Source organism: Cupressus sempervirens, chromosome 7 (genome assembly GCF_028749045.1).
Source record: "Cupressus sempervirens isolate cs-2001-9-10 chromosome 7, ASM2874904v1, whole genome shotgun sequence".
Lineage (NCBI taxonomy): Eukaryota > Viridiplantae > Streptophyta > Pinopsida > Cupressales > Cupressaceae > Cupressus > Cupressus sempervirens.
In genome coordinates, this window is record NC_143124.1 from 423400295 (window position 1) to 423420959 (window position 20665).

Consider the following 20665-nt stretch of genomic DNA (forward strand, 5'->3'; position numbering starts at 1 on the left):
GTTAGAAGTGTTATTTGTTAGATTTGTTGTATACAAGTGTTATTAGTCTCTTTAATATATTTTTGCGTGATGAATATCTTTTAGGTGGTTGTCATCTAAATAAATTGATAAAAAGGACATAAAGCAATGGAAGAGAAAAATTGCTCAACTTTTGTGCAAGATGCAAAAGTGTCTACCTTCTACTTTTTCCAATGTACAAGAACACTACTTCATACATCTAGTTGAGGAGATCAAATTGTGTGGATCTGTACCGACTAGGTCAATGTGGATGGTTGAGAGGCACTTAAATTTTTTTAAAGTCTTAGTTTGATAGAGAGCATGCCTAAGGGTTCCATGGTGGAGGGATACATGTTCTACTAGACCATAGTTTACATTAGTGAATATCTTCCCAAGTTTGCATCAAAGATCCATGTAGATCGCATTTGGGATCCCAACTCTATTAACAAATTTGAAGGGGAGTACTTGATGGGAATAGGTAGATTGACGAAAGTGACAGGTAATTATAAGATATTATTATAGTTAGTTAATTCTTATCCATCATCAATATAAGTTGTTTCTAACTAGTCTATTTATTTTATATAGTTGCTCATGAGTGGGATGCACTTCATTTGTATGTTTCAAACAATCTTGATTGGATGATGCTATGGATTGAATGATCTCAACTAAATGGTCGCTCATTAACATGGGATGGTGTTTCTTCATTGGTTAAATAATCTCATCGTAATGGAGATCTCAATGTTACACCAATGTTAATTGATCTAGGAAATGGTTTAATAGGTGGAAAGGTACATATAAGTTAATCTATCATGACCCATTTGATTAATATAAACTCAAGGATGGATGCATAATTTTGACATGTTTGAAAAATAACAGGTCGAGTACCACGGAGCTATGTACTACAATAGCCGTAAATTTTGCATTAAAAAGGTGGATGTGACTAAGAGAACTTGCGATTTTGAGATAACTGCAATGTTCGAGGTCACTATCTAGAAACAACATGCATCCTCAACAATCTGAAAACAAATGCTATGACATTTTGGATGATATAATTGAGTACGACTTTAATTCCTTCAAACAAGTTCTATTTGATGTCAAATGGTATAGACTATGACTAAATCAAAATGATCCTAATAAAACTATTATTGAACATGATAATAAATTTACAATGATTAATACAAGGTCATTTGAACCAGTTGGAAATGAACCCTATGTTCTTCTAAGCCAATGTGAGCAAGTGTTTTACTTTGGTGTTTCACATAAATCAGGTCAATTCTTTGTCATTAGACACCATCCAAGAGGAAGACCAATAAAGTATAATGTGATTGTAGAAGAAGATGAAGGAGGAGATGATGATGTTGATGATGGCAAAGATGAAGAAGGAGATGATGATGATGATGATGGTGAAGATGTTCATGATGATGGTGGTGGCTGTGGTGGCAACGATGATGATGGTGGTGATGGTGATGGTAATGATGACGACGACGACGACGGTCATTGTGACGATTTTGATGATTTGGATGATGATGCTCATGATGATGAGATGGATGAAGAACATGATCAATGACATGATCAATGGAAATGTATTAGGTGTTGATTACTTATAATATGTTTTTTGTAGAGGTAACCAATTGAAAAATATATAATGTTATATTTTTTTGCAATGTATGTATATTGTTCATTTTGTGTTCTATGCATAATTTGTAGCATAAGTATCATGTAATTTGTAACTAACTTAAGAAAAATGATTTACATATGCAAGAAACTATACCCTTTAGCGAGGATCGTACAAAGTGACATAGATCGAGAGGTATAAGTTTATTACATGCTTGCTTTCTCTATACTTTCGACATTAACTTTAGGAAAACTTTATCAATATTAGCCTCATTTTATATCCTAATATTTCGTTCCTTCAACTATATCTCTCATTTGATGGGCTCTAGTTACCACCAAAGAGGTATCTATCAGATTTGTCTACAAAAGAGAGACAAACTAGAGGGCAAAAGATTATAAGAAAATTCAATAAATGTATGCAATTTTTCCTTGCTCAAGGGTGGTCAATTCTTATGATGATGAAACAAAGGGCAACATCAACATTCCCTTGAGTTATACACATCTTGAGAAAGAATGGTTACCCAAGGAATTACCTCCAATTAACAGTAATTTTTGTGTTGATGAGAGGATATATTGCATAGTTCCATCATCATTACATGGTTTGGGCCCATTTTTCATGGATGGCATAAAGGTCAGTTATAACAAGGTTGTTGAATTGATGGAGTATGTAGGACTTTGTTAGAATTACAAAAGTTGGATGCAGATAGTTCAATATAAAAAAAATATGCATAGGTATGCACTGGCAACAAATTATCTACAATAGAAAGAAAATGATCAAAGTAAAAGACTTGTTGTGTACATTGATGGCATGCCAAAAGAAACAAGGAACATTGTAGGTTTTATAAATAGCACGTGCCCTAGGTCAACTAATAAGCGACCCAATTTCATTTTCAAGGTGTGTGAGGGAAATCATGTTTTTGCATGTGCAATAAAATCAATAAGTTTAGAGGAAGAGTTGCTAATAGATTACAATTTAAATTGCATAGATACAAAGAAAGTTACTATCATGGGACTTGTAAGTACTATATATGTAAAATTTAAACTCATTACTTCCAATTAGAACTCTATTATAAAATATACCATTTTAATAATAAGTGGACTATTCCTTTGATTATGTTGATGTTTTTATATATATTCTTTGTCATAGGGCAATGTGACTATGCCATTAGATGACAAAGTTAGGGATGTTGCTCCCACCCTCTCTCCAACACAGGTAAACCTTCTGTATAAAAATTAATACAATTTTAATTTTACAAAATGTCAGATTATTATGTTACTTTTGAGAAGGTTTTGGACTTATTTTGATTGTTTTATTGATATTTTTTGTCACAATTTGATTCATTAGGAAAGAGAAAGAGAAAGGAACAAATTGCACAACAACAATTACCTATTGATATGGCAGCCATTGTATTATGTGATGATGACATCACATACAACAGTGACCCTATTAACCTGTGTAAAATGACCCTGAAGAACACCAATCTAAAATTCTTGGGCTTGTGATGGATCCAAATCCAACAGAAGAAAAAGAGGCCACAGGAAATGAATTGTGTCATAGAGCACACTGTCTGGAAGTAAGCAACAATGAGTCTCTTGCTAGGACAATAGTTCAATAAAGCTTTATGTTTTATACTAATTAATGGATCATGAACCACAATATGTATGTTTTGTGACAAGATTTTTTGAGACCACATCAAGTTCTTCCACTTGATGAGGGTACCAGTGTACATCCTACAGGTATGTGATATCAATTCTCAATCATCATAAGGGACATCATTTTCTTCATGATTATTATTGACAATTTTATATTACTGTTGTCATGTTCACTCTTCTTGTTTACTTAACCACTTGTATTCATTCTTCGATACTTAAGATAATTGTTGTATGTGGAAAACTCATATATATCTTTTCTAATTATAATTGTTGAACCTTTATAATGATATAGTCTTAAATGTATATCCTCTTGACCAATTCCATGTCCATGATCTTGTGATGATATGATTTCGATATCTGTGTTTTATATAATAGTCGATCATTGGTCATATGGTTTATCACTGAAAGTTTCTTTTATACTGCCAGCTGGCTTTGAAGTGACTTGGCATATGATTTATAAAGTTTCTCTTTCTTTCATTTAATGCATACTACCCAATTTTTTCTTCTCTTCATTTCTTTTGCTCTACATTTCTTGGTTAATGAAAAATGGGACTCTTTAAATATAATCATGTTGTATATATACATATCACTCCTGATTTATGTGCTCTTTAATGTTGATTGTTCAATCCACCAGATTGTTATTAATGTTGGTTGTTCCATCTTGGCTTTCCATATCTTATGTGTCTCTCCTTCATTTTCTATCTCCAATAGTAGTGCACTGTATTTATTGACAAATGGATCTTATTTTTGTATTTGCAACTATAGATGATGTTTCTTCTTGGTTAGTGTGAGGAACAAATTATTCCATATCACAATTTTCAATGCACTCTTCAGTGAATCAATTTGTCCTTCAAGTTCAATTATGATTGGTGTAGTCATACTTATTTGCAATGCTCAAATGCCAACTAATGTATGTGTTGGTCCTAATATATATCTACCTAATAAGCATACTTTTGACATCGACAATAGCTTCTAATAATCACCCCAATTCTTTTGGCATCATTGAGAATATTTCCATCAGCTTCCTTATCAGATTGTGATTATTTCCATTTGCATATATTAATTTTTATATCATAAATAGGATATTTTTGGTTCAAGTTTCATTAATTGCTTTATTTTCATTCAATTAGCATAGTAGAAAGGGAAGTTGAAGTAACTGTCCCTATTTCCTAACACAACTAAATAGATGATATTACAAGAAGGGCTTGTTGTCTTCCTCATCTCTTATTATTTATTAAGTATATTAAAAAAGAGTACAAGTGCTTTAAAAGAAAAGATAATGTATTTCATCATGGTGAATATTGTAGTAAATATAATAAATAAATATATTGGTAGCAAACTTGGTTATGTTTTTAGTTCCTATTTTGCCAAGTTTGGTTGTGTACTAGTCATTTTCTAATGATGGGTAATTTGGTTGATTGCTTGTCCTTCGTTTAGAAGTGTCGATCTTATAAATGGCAATTCAAAAACAAGGTTAGGAGTATATTTAATACTATCTATACAATTAAATGATTGTTCTTTTTATTTTTTGTATGACTTTCATTGGTCATATGGTTTAATTGAAATATGTGCTTGTCATATGGTGTTGTACATATGCAATTATCTTTCAAATATTTCTTATTGTGATATGATGTTTTGTTGCTCCTGATATATTGCTATAGGATTGGTTCTGCTTAGAGTGGTATAATGCTCACCCTTGACTTGATAATATTTATTTGGAATGACTCATGGGTGGAGAGTTTCTCTCGATGGTGATGCCATTGTTATTTATTATTTATTATAAAATTCTATTAGAGGAAAATAAGGGATATAACAAATACATTGTGTGTGTGTATATATATATCCATGCAAACATCCACACCTGTTGTAACTAGGGATGGTAAATCCTTGTTTTGCTACATTTTGTTATGTGTTAAATATGATAATATTTGCACTTTCTTGTTCATTTGAGTATATTATGACATTGATTAAGTTTGTTATGCGATAGGTACACCTTGTCATGTTGATGATAGAACTAATACCAGTACTACTAATAATTTACCAGCCTTTCTTGAAGCAGCCAGTGTTACTTGTATTGGATTGTTGGAGGCATCATTATTGATGGTCAAGAAAGATATGATTCCATTAAAATTGCCTAAGCTTCCAAGTACTTTAAAATTGTAGTTATTTAGTATGATTATAGTTTACTTATTCATAACTCATTTTCGACTAATGATGTGGTGATGATTTTGTAGGAAATGATTTTTTTTATGAAACTTTTTATGATTTAATATTGAAGATATTTGGGCCCACATTATGTAAAAGGTACATAGCTTAACATAATTGGTTGCTACATTTTTATGTCCATCCTTGAACTAATTTTTTAATCTACAATTTGTGTTTTGTTAAAAGTTGGACTAACCAAGCCCGTGAATTAAAAAATCAGCTCATAAAAACTATGGAGCAGTTCTTTGTTCAAAATATTTTGAACAGAGCCCAACTTCTAAAAAAAGCTTGTAGACTTCTAAATATTGTGAGAGACCAGTACAGAAGGGCTCTAAAGCTCAACCCAAAGTATGAGCATCCTCCTATGGTGCCACTACTAGAGTGGAAGGAAATCATTGAAGATGCAAAAGAGAAGAGACTAAGGGATAAAGGAATTAACCCACCACCCAACAAAACTAGGTATGTGTCTCATAAACTTCAGTCATGTTTTTTCTCAAGAATGTTGATTTATTGTATTCTTCATACAGTGAGAATCATACAATCAATGTGCTCTTCGTTTTGAATTTGCACAGTATTTACTATCTAACAGTGAGAAGTTTTGCAACTCCTTGGATCACAACTCATGCTAGTATCAAACAGACACAATTGACTAGGGGCCTACTATCAGCTTATGTTTTGTCTTTGTCTTTTCAACATACTATCAGATCATCGCAATGTGAATAGTGAGCAATATTTATTGTCTAACAGTGAGCAGTGAGGCCTACAATCAATGTATTATCATGTTTCATCTTTGTCTTTTCAACATACTATCAACTCATCCCAATGTAAAGTGATGGAAGCCATTAACATATTTGTTTCAGGAAAAACTTAGAATTTCCTTCATTAATGTTCAGGAATTAGCTAAAAATATCTCTCTAATCCATATGCATCAAACTTTACGCTAACTCAACCTGCATATGTATTATCTACATTTATCTCCATCTATGACAATATACAATCATATGCATTTATATAGACAAGATACAATTATTCCTTGCATTTATCTCCATCTAACTAGTAGCACTTGATGTTGTGTAAAATCCATCTAATTTAATATGGTGTAATGCTAGCATAGCTCCACTAAATATATCATAAATAATAATGAATTTTAGGCATAGGTAAAATCTAAAACATAAATTACATAGAATAGAAGAGCTAGATCCTCATAGCATAGTATTTAACTCATGATGTGTGGAAAGAATAGACTATAATTTCTATTGTATTCTTTTAATTCATTTCTCCATTTTCTTTCTTGATGTTTGTAGACTTACAGGAAAGTTTAACACAAAGGTCTGAGGATTTTATTGAGTGCAAATTATTATTATTCTTATTATATTAGTGTAATATAATAAATAGTTAATAAGATGATGGATATTCGCTTCTGGTAACTAAGCCAACCTATTTATGCATACTTCAGTAAAACCTATTTAAAGTATTTACTTTTATTTTCTAATTTATCTTCTCAGTATTAAATTGTATGTCTCTAAGCCTTTTCTGAAAAAGACTTGCTAAGAATTAGCAACATTAATAATTAATATTCTAAGAATAGTGATTAATGTGTCTTAGCATGGGTCGAACAATGCATTTTTTTGATAGTATTGAAACATGAGCAATATACATTTTAGTATTAACAATCTAAACTTGCATGCCTTTAATTGTAGATAAACACAAATATGGAACATCATACACAAGATATGCATAACTGGGTTTGTTGAAAGGGATTTTAAAACTTTCCAAGTAAATGAAAATGAACATGTTGAAAGTTTATCTTCAGTCGAGTAATACCAAGCATCTAAATATATTATGCTCTAATATATATATATATATATATATATATATATATATATATATATATATATATATATATATATATATATATATATATATATATATATATATATATATATATATATAGAACTATGACAGATGTGATTCAGATCAGGCATATATATTACTGTTGTTACTGATTCACATGGTGTTCTATCATTCTTGATAGTACGACTATCAACAATAAACATTGGATTACTTTCATATTTATCTGTTATCACCGATTAGGGATCAAGCCTTATTTGTATTGCCATCGATAAATATTGAGATCATTATTGAACATATTAGTGGGTATGATTACCCTTTGAATGGTTATGGTTAATAAATAATTTGTTTATGACCATGTAGGGTCATGACCTTGTGTGGCCTTTGGCCACGTAGTGTCATACCCCTACGGGGACATAACTCTTCACACTTGTATATATAGTTACTCTCATCAGTGGACAAGGCAATATGAAAGATGTAACATACTTGTAGTCCCAAGATTAATAAACATTGCAGATTACAAAATGCATTCCTGTCATCATTCAACACTCTAGTCACAACATATCAGAAGTATTATGAAGGTATCTACCTGTTGCATTCAAGTAACTGAAGGTATCTACCTGTTGCATTCAAGTAACTAAAGGTATCTACCTGTAACATTCATTATTATTTATGATATATTTAGTGGAGCTATGCTAGCATTACACCATATTAAGTTAGATGGATTTTACAACAACATCAAGTGCTACTAGTTAGATGGAGGTAAATTCAAGGAATGGTTGTATCTTGTCTATATAAATGCATATGATTGCATATTGCTATATTTGTAACTCTTTTCTTTAGTATATAGAAATTGATTCATTGAATAAAAATAAGACACCCCTTAATGAGCTAATCCTTATAAGTTATTATATCTAACACATAAAAGCAATTCTATAATGTGCTGATGTTAGCAATGTGTAAGTTATACTCCAGATACATCATGCATCTCATTCAAGAGTTTGTGCTTTTATTTCAATTGTTAACATATTAAAAGTTTAAGAGAGAAGATCAACCATGTTGATTGTGGATTTATATAATCTAACATTTTTCTAACATTTTTCAAAGTTTACATATACAGGTTGCAAGCACATTGAAGGCAACACAAGCTAGGAAAGAGAAGGTTGGTCAACACATCTTGGCTTTGGTGGATATATGAAAATTCACTCACACCTTGTAAATAGCAATAAATGAAATTCCCTATCAATTTTTTATATAAAATTAAAAATCAGCAATACATTAATTATTGACGATATTATGCAAAAAATGTAGGGCATTGAATTTAATCTAGCACCCACAAAAAAGGACAAATAAATTGGCTTCAAGAAAGGCTATAAAGCAGTGGTTGCCTACCACCACACATATTTTAGTGGCCAAACAGGTGTAGAAGATTCTAGTGTAGCAGTTAACACATAGGTAAATAGGCCAAATGAATAATAATAGTAATTGAGAACTTCATGACAAATAATCTATTTGATGTTAATTTCGAACAATGATAACAATGCCAATATGGCATTTCACTGCAGCCTACTACTCTTGGCACAGATCTTACTCATGATGACGAAGGCATGGATCTTGCATATGACGAAGACCTCAATGTGCATCACAATGATACAAGTACATATTCAATTTATATTTTAAATTAATCATGTAATTATTAATAAAATTTAACATCTTAAATTGCAATTGGTGTAACCTTTATGCGATATTTTTTGAGTATGCAGAGCGCGATGTTAGTGTTGAGCATGTTGAGGTTAGGGCTAAACAAAATGTGAGAGTAGATGATGTGGCAGTATTAGGTAAAGAAAAATCCCTGTTATATTCTTTAGATTAATGAAATACTTACAACATAAAAGAAAGAGTTTATAATTAAACCCATTTATTTCTTATTGTAGGGGTGCATCAACCTTGTCCTCGACGAAAGAAGAGGAAGCCTCATGTCATAAGATCAGAACCACAAGAGCCACAAGATGCCGAAGATAGTTAGGATGTGCCTATTAGCCTTTATCTTCAAAAAAAGAAATAAGAAAAGAAGAAATGAATGTTAAAAACCTTGTTTGATGATGAATGTGTTGATGGATATTTATAAATGTTGCTTATTAATGGATTTTTATGAATTTTTCTTATTGATGATGAATGTTGATGAATTTTATGTCATGTTATTGAATATTATTATGTGATTCTAATGATTGACATGTTCACAAATTATTGATGAATGTTTATTGGTATTAATGAATTATATGTTGTGTTAATGAATGTGATGGGAATATAATGATTGATGTGTTCACAAATTATTGATGAATGTTTATATGTATTAATTAATTGTATGTCATGTTAACATATGTTATGTGATTATAATGATTCAATGATATACTTCTAAAATGAATGAATGAAATATTTATTTAATTGTTAATGGGGAATTTAGAGTGATTATAGGGGGGTGGGAGAGGCCAAATGAGCTTCCACCTTCACGTGGTTGGCCTTGTTAAGTAGATAATATGAAAGGGTTCTCGAAACCAAGTGAAGGTCAAACTAAAATTGTTAAAAGCATTTTAGTTACAACTTAGTTTTGTATCATGTCATTATTTTAGATCATGAGGATGCTCAAACTTTGAAGTCTCCAACATGGTACTTACTTTTAGTGGGTGAACATAGTAGGTTCCAGGTGAATGCTTTAAAATGGCTTTAACATAAGTACTATGAATTACAACATGTTGCTTTCTCTATAAGTTGTATGCAGATTATGATTTATTGCTGATTATCAATTGCTTCTTTAGTGGAAATGGACAACATGTTGCTTTCTATATAAGTTGTATGCAAACATGGAGCTACTCTCACAAGAGAGTGTGTATCACATGTATCCACCAAGGAGGAGAAAGTATTTGATTCTCAATATTAAGGTATATTAATCTTCTAAGTTTACTGGCTCTAGTTTTTTTATACTACCTTTGTTACTATCAATATCTTATAGCAATAGTTTCTTAAGGTGGGGAATGTTGGCATATCAGAATAGCAATAATTTCTTTTCCTTGGCTCTCTTGCATCCTAATGATGGATCATGTAGTGTGATCTGAGATGTTGATGTTGAATCCCAAAATTAAAAAATACATTAATATGGATTATGGAAATCTAATAATGGTGAACAATATTTTAATTGGTTCAGTTTTGAGACGCTAGTTAGTTCAGTGCAGAAATTGTGATTAGAATGGATAGTTGTTTATCTTGTATTTCCTATTAAAGGTAGCATTCAAAATAATAAATTGTCAAACCATGTCTTTCTCTCAATTTCATACTTGTGAACAAAGTTTTAGACTGTAGAAGAAATTTTTTATCATTTCCATTTAAAGAGGAACTTTGAGAAATATCCAAATGCTTATACTAGAATCAAAGAATCATCTCATGTCTACAACCCTGTGGGATAGGGAAAGTAGAATACATAAAAAAATTATAACCTCAGTCTCAAATATTCCATTGATTAATTGAACAACTTCTTTAACCATGGACACATCAACATCTCCATTGGAGTGTGGAAAATTCATATTGTCTAACATTATACGCATTACCACATATCTTCCTTGATCAATATATCACAAAATCTCCTTTACTTCTGCTAAGGTTCTGGTCTCAACCTTCACCAAGTTTGTACAAAAAGAAAACATGAAAATCTTTTTTTTTCTTGAAATCTTATAGATACATCATTTTCAATATCCAATTGTATATTTTATTAAAAAATAGGCAAGGTCTCTCAATATGTGAAAACTTTAAACAATAATCATAAAGTAAATCAATTAATGAATAGATTGGTGTAAAGAACAATAAGTCAATAAATGATCTCAATATCAATTATTTTATAGAATTATGCTTGTTGCTACATTTTAAAAAAAACTCTAAATACCGATACTATTTCAACGTTTACTATCATCGACGTTATAAGGAACCCATCAAAACATCTATACAGGTCATCAATAGTTTGACAAATACTATTGTCGAGAGTATGACAAATCCATCACAACATATCTCCAACTCATTGATAGTTTGATGCCTCCTTCCATTGATGATGTGGACTATTTGTCAAACCATTTCTCATAGGTGTCAATTGTTAGATATTTTGAACTAGTTGTTTGGCACTGCCATGTGACAATGATGGCAATAATTTTTTATGGTTTTTTTCATTGATATATTGACACTTGTCTTGGTCGTCGAACTTTTGACTGTAGTTTAGGGATAGTAGGTTTTGACATTTTTATGTCACAATTTTGATGGAAAAGCATCAAAAAATACATCCAAATTTACTGGTGGTTGAGGCATAGGTTGTATTTGTTGAGAAATAGGGTAGGCTGACACAAGAAGAGAATAAGGTGTCCAAAAGCCAGAATGCTCAAGTTGAGAAATCTACTACCTGCATTGAAAGACCTATCATCTCAGGACCTCTAAATGAGGGAGATAAGGAGATAGTACAACAAAGTTCCACTGGTGAACTTGTAGGGATCAAGGAACAAAGCTAAGCTGAGGAACCCAAAGGTGTTGAGGGCACACAAGATATTGTTCAAAGACTAAGTCTAGAGCTACAAACACAAAGTGTGCAATTGTCATTATCGAGCTCTAGCACTCCAAACTCTAAAGGAAAGAGGATCAAGAAGAAAAATTGTCAGTCACTTGGCAAGCCAGTGATAGTGGATGAAGTTATTATGATTTCAAATTGGGACACTCGTAACTTGACTTATGAGCAAACAAAAACCTTGCAAGACCTCTTAGCAAGGAAAATGAGACAAGAAGAGCTAAGAAGGGAGCAACAAAAAAAGCTAGTGTTGCATGAGATCTAGTAATTGTACAAATTAAGGAATATTTGAAGATTGGTGATCAACAACCATCTCAATAGGTAATTGTAAGTTTAATTGATACATTTACCATTACTATTGAAATAAATGTGCAAGTGTCAGATGAGGCCTAGGTTACAGTTGTTGAGTAGCAAGGTAGGCCAACGCAAGAAGAGAACAAGGTGTTAGAAAGCTAGAATACTCAAGTTGAACAATCTACTATAGGCAATGAAAGGCCTATCATTTTAGGACCTCTAAATGAGGGAGATAATGAGACAGTACAACCAAGTTCCACTAGTGAACTTGTAGGGATTGAGGAATATAGATAAGATGAGGAACCTAAAGGTGTCGAGGGCACACAAGATATTGTTCAAATACCGAATCTAGAGTTAGAAACTCAAAGTGTGCAATTGTCATTATCGAGCTCTAGCACTCCAAACTCTAAAGGAAAGAGTATCAAGAAGAAGAAGAGTCGGTCACCTGGCAAGCTAGTGACATCGAATGAATTTATTGTGATTCCAAATTGGGACACTAATAACTTGACTTATGAGTAGATGAAAACCTTGCAAGACCTCTTGGCAAGGAAACCAAGACAAGAAGAGCTAAGAAGGGAGCAACGAAAAAAGCTATTGTTGCATGAGATCTAGTAATTGTACAAATTAAGGAATATCTAAAGATTGGCAAACAATAACCATCTCAATAGGTAATTGTAAGTTTAATTGATACATCTAGCATTAATATTGAGACAAATGTACAAGTTTTAGATGAGGCACAAGTTGTAGTTGTTGAGTAGTAGGGTAGGCTAATGTAAAAAGAGAACAAGGTGTCAAAAAGCCATAATGCTTAAGTTGAGCAATCTACTATAGGCAGTGAAAGGCCTATCATCTCAAGACCTCTAAATGAGGGAGTTAAGGAGAGATTACAACCAAGTTCCACTGTGAACTTTTAAGGACCGAGGAACAAAGATAAGATGAGGAACCCAAAGGTACTGAGGGCACACAAGATATTGTTCAAAGATTGAGTCTAAAGCTACAAACTCAAAGTGTGCAATTGTCATTGTCGAGATCTAACACTATAAACTTTGAAGGAAAGAGGATCAAGAAGAACAAGAGTCAGTTACCTCACAAGCTAGTGACATTGGATGAAGTTATTGTGATTCCAAATTGGGACACTAATAACTTGACTTATGAGTAGATGAAAACCTTGCAAGACCTCTTAGCAAGGAAAGTAAGACAAGAATAGCTAAGAAGGGAGGAAAAATGAAAGCTAGTGTTGCATGAGATCAAGGACATTTTCTTCAAAGTATTTGATGTAGAAAACCTTGATGAGAATGACCTTATTATTTCTTAGCTAGTTCAAATTGTGGAGAAGGTGAATGATACAAATGTTGACTTGAATGAGAAGTTGATGTAGTGGACAACCAGGAAATTTGAGAAGAAAGTGATAGAGAAAGTCTCCATTGAAATCGCAATAAGGAAATTTCATTTATCAAACCTTGTAAATAATGTAGAAGAGTTTATCAAGAATATTCATTATTTGTACAAAATTTATATAATGCTACATTCTTTACCAAATAAAATCAAGAGCTCATAGACAGACAACAATCATATTTAAAGTCAACATGATATTCTTTGAACATGGAGAAAAGTTCAAGTTCATTTAATTTTAACAAATTAATAATTGCCCAAGCTAGGTTAGCTGGGTTCAAGGCTATGATGGAAAAATAAGGGCTAAGCTTATCTCTATTCAAACAATGTTGACACCTCACTTAAAGGTTATGTAGACAGAGCTTCAATCAACAAAGGAGGTAGTACAAAGAGATCCAAATCTCTCTACTATTGATAGTTTGGTTGATCTAGCTGCTATGCTAGAAATCAAGATTCAAATTTTGGATTCTATAAGGACGAGTTGGGATTATGCTTTAGCCATGATAGTACAAATTCATAAACCATTTTTTGATAAGTATGGCATCACCACTACTCCACCCCAGCATCCATGAGTGACAAAAACAAGGGGGATAATGGGCATGATCAAATGCATAAAGGGGGGTAATGGACATAATCAAAATTGATCAAATGGATCAAATAAAGAAAGTTTTTACAAAGAAGAAAAATTGTTTTGACATTTTTCATGTATATGCCAAGTGGCAGAGTCAATGTATGTACAGTGGATACTGAGAAAGGTATGTATTATATTCTAAGGGTGAGTACTTGTGTATTGATTTTGTATTGAACATATTTTGATCATGAAAAAGTGGTTTTTCCACTAATGTCAAAGGGGGAGATTGTTAATCCCTAAGTCATGTTGTCTATTATTGTCAAACCCATAGTCATATACAAGGAAAGATTATTTGGCCATCATTGTGACCAAGTCATCCTATATAGGTTGAGTCAAGGAGTAAAGACTTGTAAATATTCTAAGTCAAGTATTAAGTAGTAGTTACTGCCAAGCATGCTAATGGTCATCGAGTACTCACATGATTGCTAAGTAGATCAGAGATCACAATGGATGTCAACTTAGCCAAAGTCTAGTAGAAGTTGAGTCTTATACAAATTGAGCTATTCAATTCATGCCAAGCTAGTGAAGGTTGAGAGACAACATGAAGAAATAGTTTATGTTGAGCGCTAGTATGTTGTAAGTATCGAGTAGCACAATTGAACATTCTTATTTGGAATAGCACTATAATCTATGTTAACCATTTTTGTCGAGCTAAAAGCATATTTTAGAGACCAAGTAGGTAATCAAGGAGATGGTTACACATTTTTATTAAGGATCATTAATCCCTCGGAAAGGAATTCAACAAATCATAAAACTAGAAGGTCTAAGTGGCAAAGAGATTGATTTTAGATCATTGATTTGGATCTAGAAGGTTCAACCAATCATCTATTTAAGGAGGGTCTATGACGTAATTCATAAGAGTTGTGAAGGTTTTTGTGTGTGTGAAGTAGATCAAACAGAATATAGAGACTGAGAAGAGTAGTGAAGTGTAGAGATAGAGATATATTAGATCAGAGAGGTGATCAGTGAATGAACAGAGATCTATTATCAACATATTAGTGCAAATCGAAGGATCATGTACTAATACATTTTAACAAGTGTAATCAGGGTTCAAATATCTTAATAGAGTGGTCCTAACAAAACTTTGTAAATCTCTTAACATAGTACTTACTTAGTTGTAAGGTTAAATCATTTAGTCAAGGTAGACTGCATAAGTCTTGTAAGCTATTAATAGGTTAGACTCCTCATAGGTTAGATCATCAGAAGTGATCAAACTTGTTGCCCTAACAATTATTGTTTCAGTAGTGAAGATTTATGGGTGTCATCCCCACCACATTTTTACCTTCACATTGGAGGTTTTCTATGTAACCAAATCTTTGTGTTTATGTGTTATGAGTTACTTTATATGTTTGTGAGTTATTTGTGATATTAGGTGCTAGATCTGATTATGCATTGTAGTAAATGTTCATTTTATTTGTGATATTGATGAGATAAGGGTTTATGTTGAAGAAGCTATATATTTTGATACTTGTTTGAAGTACTAAATTTTTATCGGTCCTAATTCACCCCCAACCTGCCTCCCCCCCCCCTGCCCCCCCAACCCTTAGTATCTCACTTTTCCTATTAGATTCCCAACAATGATGTGAAAATGTGAATTATGATGTATATATTTTGTCAAAGATTCATCAAAATTGTTTAGGCATTGTAGATTCTATTAGCTTGTCTAGTAAAGGATAGTAACTCCATTTTTGCTTTGAATTTTGATCAATGAACCTGATCGAGGATTAGACCTATTAGTTTTGTGATTGATTTGTGAGCTCTAGGTGAGTGCTTACAATATTATGCATTCCCTAGGTGCATTTTTTATTGATAAAAGGCAAATGCCTTATATATATTATTGAAATTGTATTTTCATCAATTTTGCCCCATTCAAAGTGTAGGCATTGGGGGAAAAAGAATGGGGAAGAACAACCCCCAACCTTGGCCAATACATTTTATGTCCTATTTAGATGTTGGTATGGTCACCTTTTTAACAAAGGTCTTTGAGAGGGCATACCCTTCCTTACATTTGTATCAATTAAGAGTAACTCTACATCATTTATTCCCATCTGAAGAGGTATACAAGCCCACCATAATGTCAACAAGGACTTAGGAAAGCATGCCTTTACAAAATTAATACTTGATATAAATAATTATTTAGTTAATATATTATTTTCTATATTTTTTAAAGTTTTCTCTTAAGTCTATTATTAAGTCTTATTCTTTCTTTTCTCAATTTGGTCATATATGACTAAAGTCAGCATCAACTTGATCTTGGAAAAGAATGTGCTTATAAAATTAAATTTATTCTTGTAAATGCTATAGCATGATCTTGTTTTATAAAAAGGTCTTTGATCAAAAAATATCTTATAGTCAAAATATATTTACATAAAGGAAATTATGTTTAGATCCATACAAGAATGGAAAAAAAAATCAATTCAGAAAGAGAGAAGTTGACCTTTATTCATCTAGCAAAATAAAAAGGGATTGAGGTTCATTTTACTCATGAACTTCCTTAGCCCCAAAACTAGGGAATTCCACCAAATTTGTGTCCAAAACTAGATTACTTTCCTAATCATCAACTTTATCTTTTGTTAAATAGTTTTCAACCAAATTTGTGTCCAAAAGTAGATTACTTTCTCAAGCATCCACTTTATCTTTTTGTATATAGCTTCCCATCTAATTATGATCACTTGGGGTCCAAATATGGAAGTAAACCAACATGGAAGTTGGGTTCCTTTTCACAAGTAGGAACCACTTAATAAGACTATTAGGATCAAAGGATGATACAATAGGCTAAAGAGGGATGCATTGTGTATTATGTAATAGAATCTCATAGTGATAGGGCTAACAAATGTATATGTCTTTATAGATATTGGCATTTCCTTTTCTAGGTTTCTTAGATATTTTGATTTGAACATCCTTTTCAAATTCATAGTATGCTTGATTTATCAGTTTTGATCAGACTACACATTGCTACAAACATCAAAGTGATATCAATGTAGACTCTATACTAGTTAAAGTTTGTGATAAATTCCTTATCTAATATCCTCTAGACTACTATAGTAATTAGGAAATGTGTATTAAGAAGGATCCAGTGCCAGTATTTCTCATTGATATTTTCATCGAAGGCCACTTGAAGAGGTCCCCTTAGTTTAATGATGGTATTCATATTTGGAACCCTACTAATTTTAAAGGATCTTAGAGATATAAATAATGTTGGAAAAGGAAGTGTAGAATGCCAAATGAGTGGTCCAACCTTGGAGTTCAAATGTCAGAATATCAACCTTACTACTGGAACAAAACATGAGGGGAATGCCAAATAATAAATTGAGGCTAGTTCAATAATTCAATTGGGGAGAATGATTAAACATCCTATATAAAAAAATATCTTGAAAGAAAAAGAGAGGATAATAGGATGACCAAATGATAGGAAATCTTAAGTGAGAACTTCAATCAACATGAATCACATCATCTAGTGGGAAGTAGGAATATATACATCCCTGATTGGGCTTGAAATATCAAACTTTTTCTCTATATTCTTATCATTATTTAGTGAAATATCACTTTTTGATTAAAATTTATATGCCTCCTCTATAAAATACCATTTTCCTTGTTGTCCTTTTGATTTTTCTTTTGTTTATGGTCAACTTGAATGCTTAAGATAGTCTGAATTTGATCTTCATTGTCTACCCATCTTGGATTGTTATCTAAATTTATGTCAATTACGTAACCAAGGTCTAGAGAGCTTTAAATTTGATTTCCATTTTCTAAAATTGTTGTGTCAAAAAATATTGAATCTTATACTTATGTGAGAAGTCATGATGGGTTCTTAAATTATATTAGAAGACTTATTAGGACACAGTGTTAATTTACTAGTCAGGTTCTAAATTTGGAATGCTTATTAGCAGGGTCTCATCTACTAATATAAATATCATTTTTAAAACCTAATTTAAGGAAAGGGATATCTTTGATAAGTAGAGGTCATGTCCATGCTAGTGATGATGAAATATAAATTTCTTTAGTATATTTTTCTTACATTTCCTTTGGTAAACTTATCTATCAAATTTTATCTAATTACATAGTAATATTTTGCAAGCCTTACCTCTCTTATAATATGATAGAATCAATTAAATATATTGCCCTCAGATTCCTTTAGTTTATCGTTAAAAATCCAATATTGAATAGTTTTATATACTAGATATATATCTTACAGTAGGGTGATATTCTAAGTCTTAAAAGGCTTCTTATAGTGATTAGAATTTTGAATGTACACCACATTCGCAAAGTACTTAAGCCTTAACTAAGTAGTGTTTAACATGGAAATTCATTACTGTAGTATGGATATATTTTTTGGTATTGTCCTCCCCAAGTTTTTTTACCTTAACTGATTTTTCCCCAAAAATAAATTATAGTGTTATGAGTTATTTGAATGGTTTTTTTTTTTGGATTACTTTACTTTTTGTATGCTTTATATGGTACTTGTATAATTATGTTTGAAGTTATTAAAAGAATTAGAATATCGATTCACACCTCCCAAGTATTCTTTGACCCTAACAATCAGTATTAGAGTCTTGTGCCCCATAAAAAAGTGTAATAACTTGAGGAGAACCCTAATAGGAACTAGTAGCATTCAAAAGTAGCTCTTGATCAAATTTGAAGATATTGATAAGTAGAAAGAAGAGCACAACGATTTGAAGGAGAAAATTAAGGAAGTTGATGGATTTATCAAGAAACTCAAAGATTAATTGCATAAATCAAGATCCAAGAGGAAGGAACTTGTCGACTAGATGAAGTCAAATGGAATCATTATTATAGAGGTTGACTTTTCTTCTTTGAAGCTTCTCAAGAAAGTACTAAAAGAAAAGGAAGCCTTACAAAATGAGATGAATACAAGCATGAAATAGAGAAGAAAGAAGATGGAAAATAAGAAAAATAATCCTAAGGATTCTTTTTAAGTGCCTTGAACTTGATGATAGCATCGTATGATGTAGAAATATCTAAAATCTCCATCTTCTTTGATATAGCTTCTATTCTCACACCATCAACATATGCTGATTTTACAACTTTGTAATTTACCATGAGAGAATCCTGTAAGTTCTTTGCTAAGGATTTGTACAAAGTAAACTTATTCATTTTATGACAACCAAAATCTTTAGAATCTAAATCAGCATTAATTTTGACAATATATTCTAAAGCCATTTCTACAATTGCAACCAAATTATCATGCTCATTAAGAACTTGACATCCCATTTGTTTCAAGTCACACATGATCCAAGTTTTTGTTACTTGACAATCTGCTAAGATTGGTTGCAACTTTGTTACATGTTTTCTAAGTGAACATTTCTTCTTTATATCCCATGAGTTTGTGACATCTGTAGAACATTTCACAAGATGGAACAACATCACATGTGACGATGGCATCCAAATCAGATTTGGCGATCTCATTCCAATCTGTCAGAATTTCTTTCAAGGTATTATCTTCTTGACTCAAAGATGCAATCAAGTCGTGTAGCTATTCTTCAATCTCTTTGATAAATTCAAGAATTCTAACCACATATGTGATGGCTTGAACTCATTCAGAGATAACTTATTTGAACCAAGTTTTTCATTGCTTCCATGATCTATTTCCCCTCAGGTGTCTGAGATGTAATGATTGTAAGTTGTGAAGACTATTGTTGAATGACCTCATTCAGGTGAGCAACTTCTTGCTTGAGATAGTTGTTTTTCTACCATGGCTTGTGATTACTCTTTGATACATTAGCAAGTGCATCATGAATATCTTGTAGAAAATTCAACTACTAGTGGTTCAATAACCTCCACAAACTTAATTTTATTAGAATCAACTAGAATCCTTGAAACAATCTTATATTTCTAAGATTTAGAATTGGTTTCCTTAATAGGAAGATTATTTGGGGGCATCACAACCTTCTTTCTTTTCATAGTATTATTTCCTAACCAAATAAGCAAACTAAACCCTTATCTATTGATTCAAGAGCAGTAACAACCATGGACATTGATCTTAATTGTATTTCTATAGTAATTGCACAGGATTTAGTTTGTATTGTTGTACCAAGAGGTTTTTTTTGAGAACACTCTATCATGAATGCTTCAAAACTAGTTATTGAAGTATCAATTTGGAAAACTGGACCTTCTATGAATGTCAAAAAATCCTCAAACATATTTCTCGAGTTCTCACATTGTTTACCTATGAGAATAGGAGGTCTTGCTAAGGAGATAGGAAGTTCCAATGTATTTATTCAACTCTGAGGCAGTGATGGTAGCTGCGAAAATAGTGGAGAATAAATCCACATCATCATCTACGACACCAAGAAAAGGTGCTTCTTGAATGGATGGACCTTCTTGATTTATTAGTTGTGGAGGAGATATGATCATAACTTCTCCTTCTTCCTCTTTGTCAGATTCTTCTTTAGATGCATTTTCTTCTTTAT

The 20665-nt window shown here is 31.9% G+C and overlaps 1 long non-coding RNA gene across 1 annotated transcript; it reads left to right on the plus strand.

The window, feature by feature from the left end:
- Window positions 1-5643: 5643 nt before the first annotated feature.
- On the plus strand, window positions 5644-9159 carry LOC149547342 (uncharacterized). Its single transcript, XR_016354396.1, has 4 exons — window positions 5644-5928; window positions 8441-8535; window positions 8905-8976; window positions 9084-9159. It is a non-coding gene; the product is annotated as an uncharacterized LOC149547342 (long non-coding RNA).
- Window positions 9160-20665: the final 11506 nt, after the last annotated feature.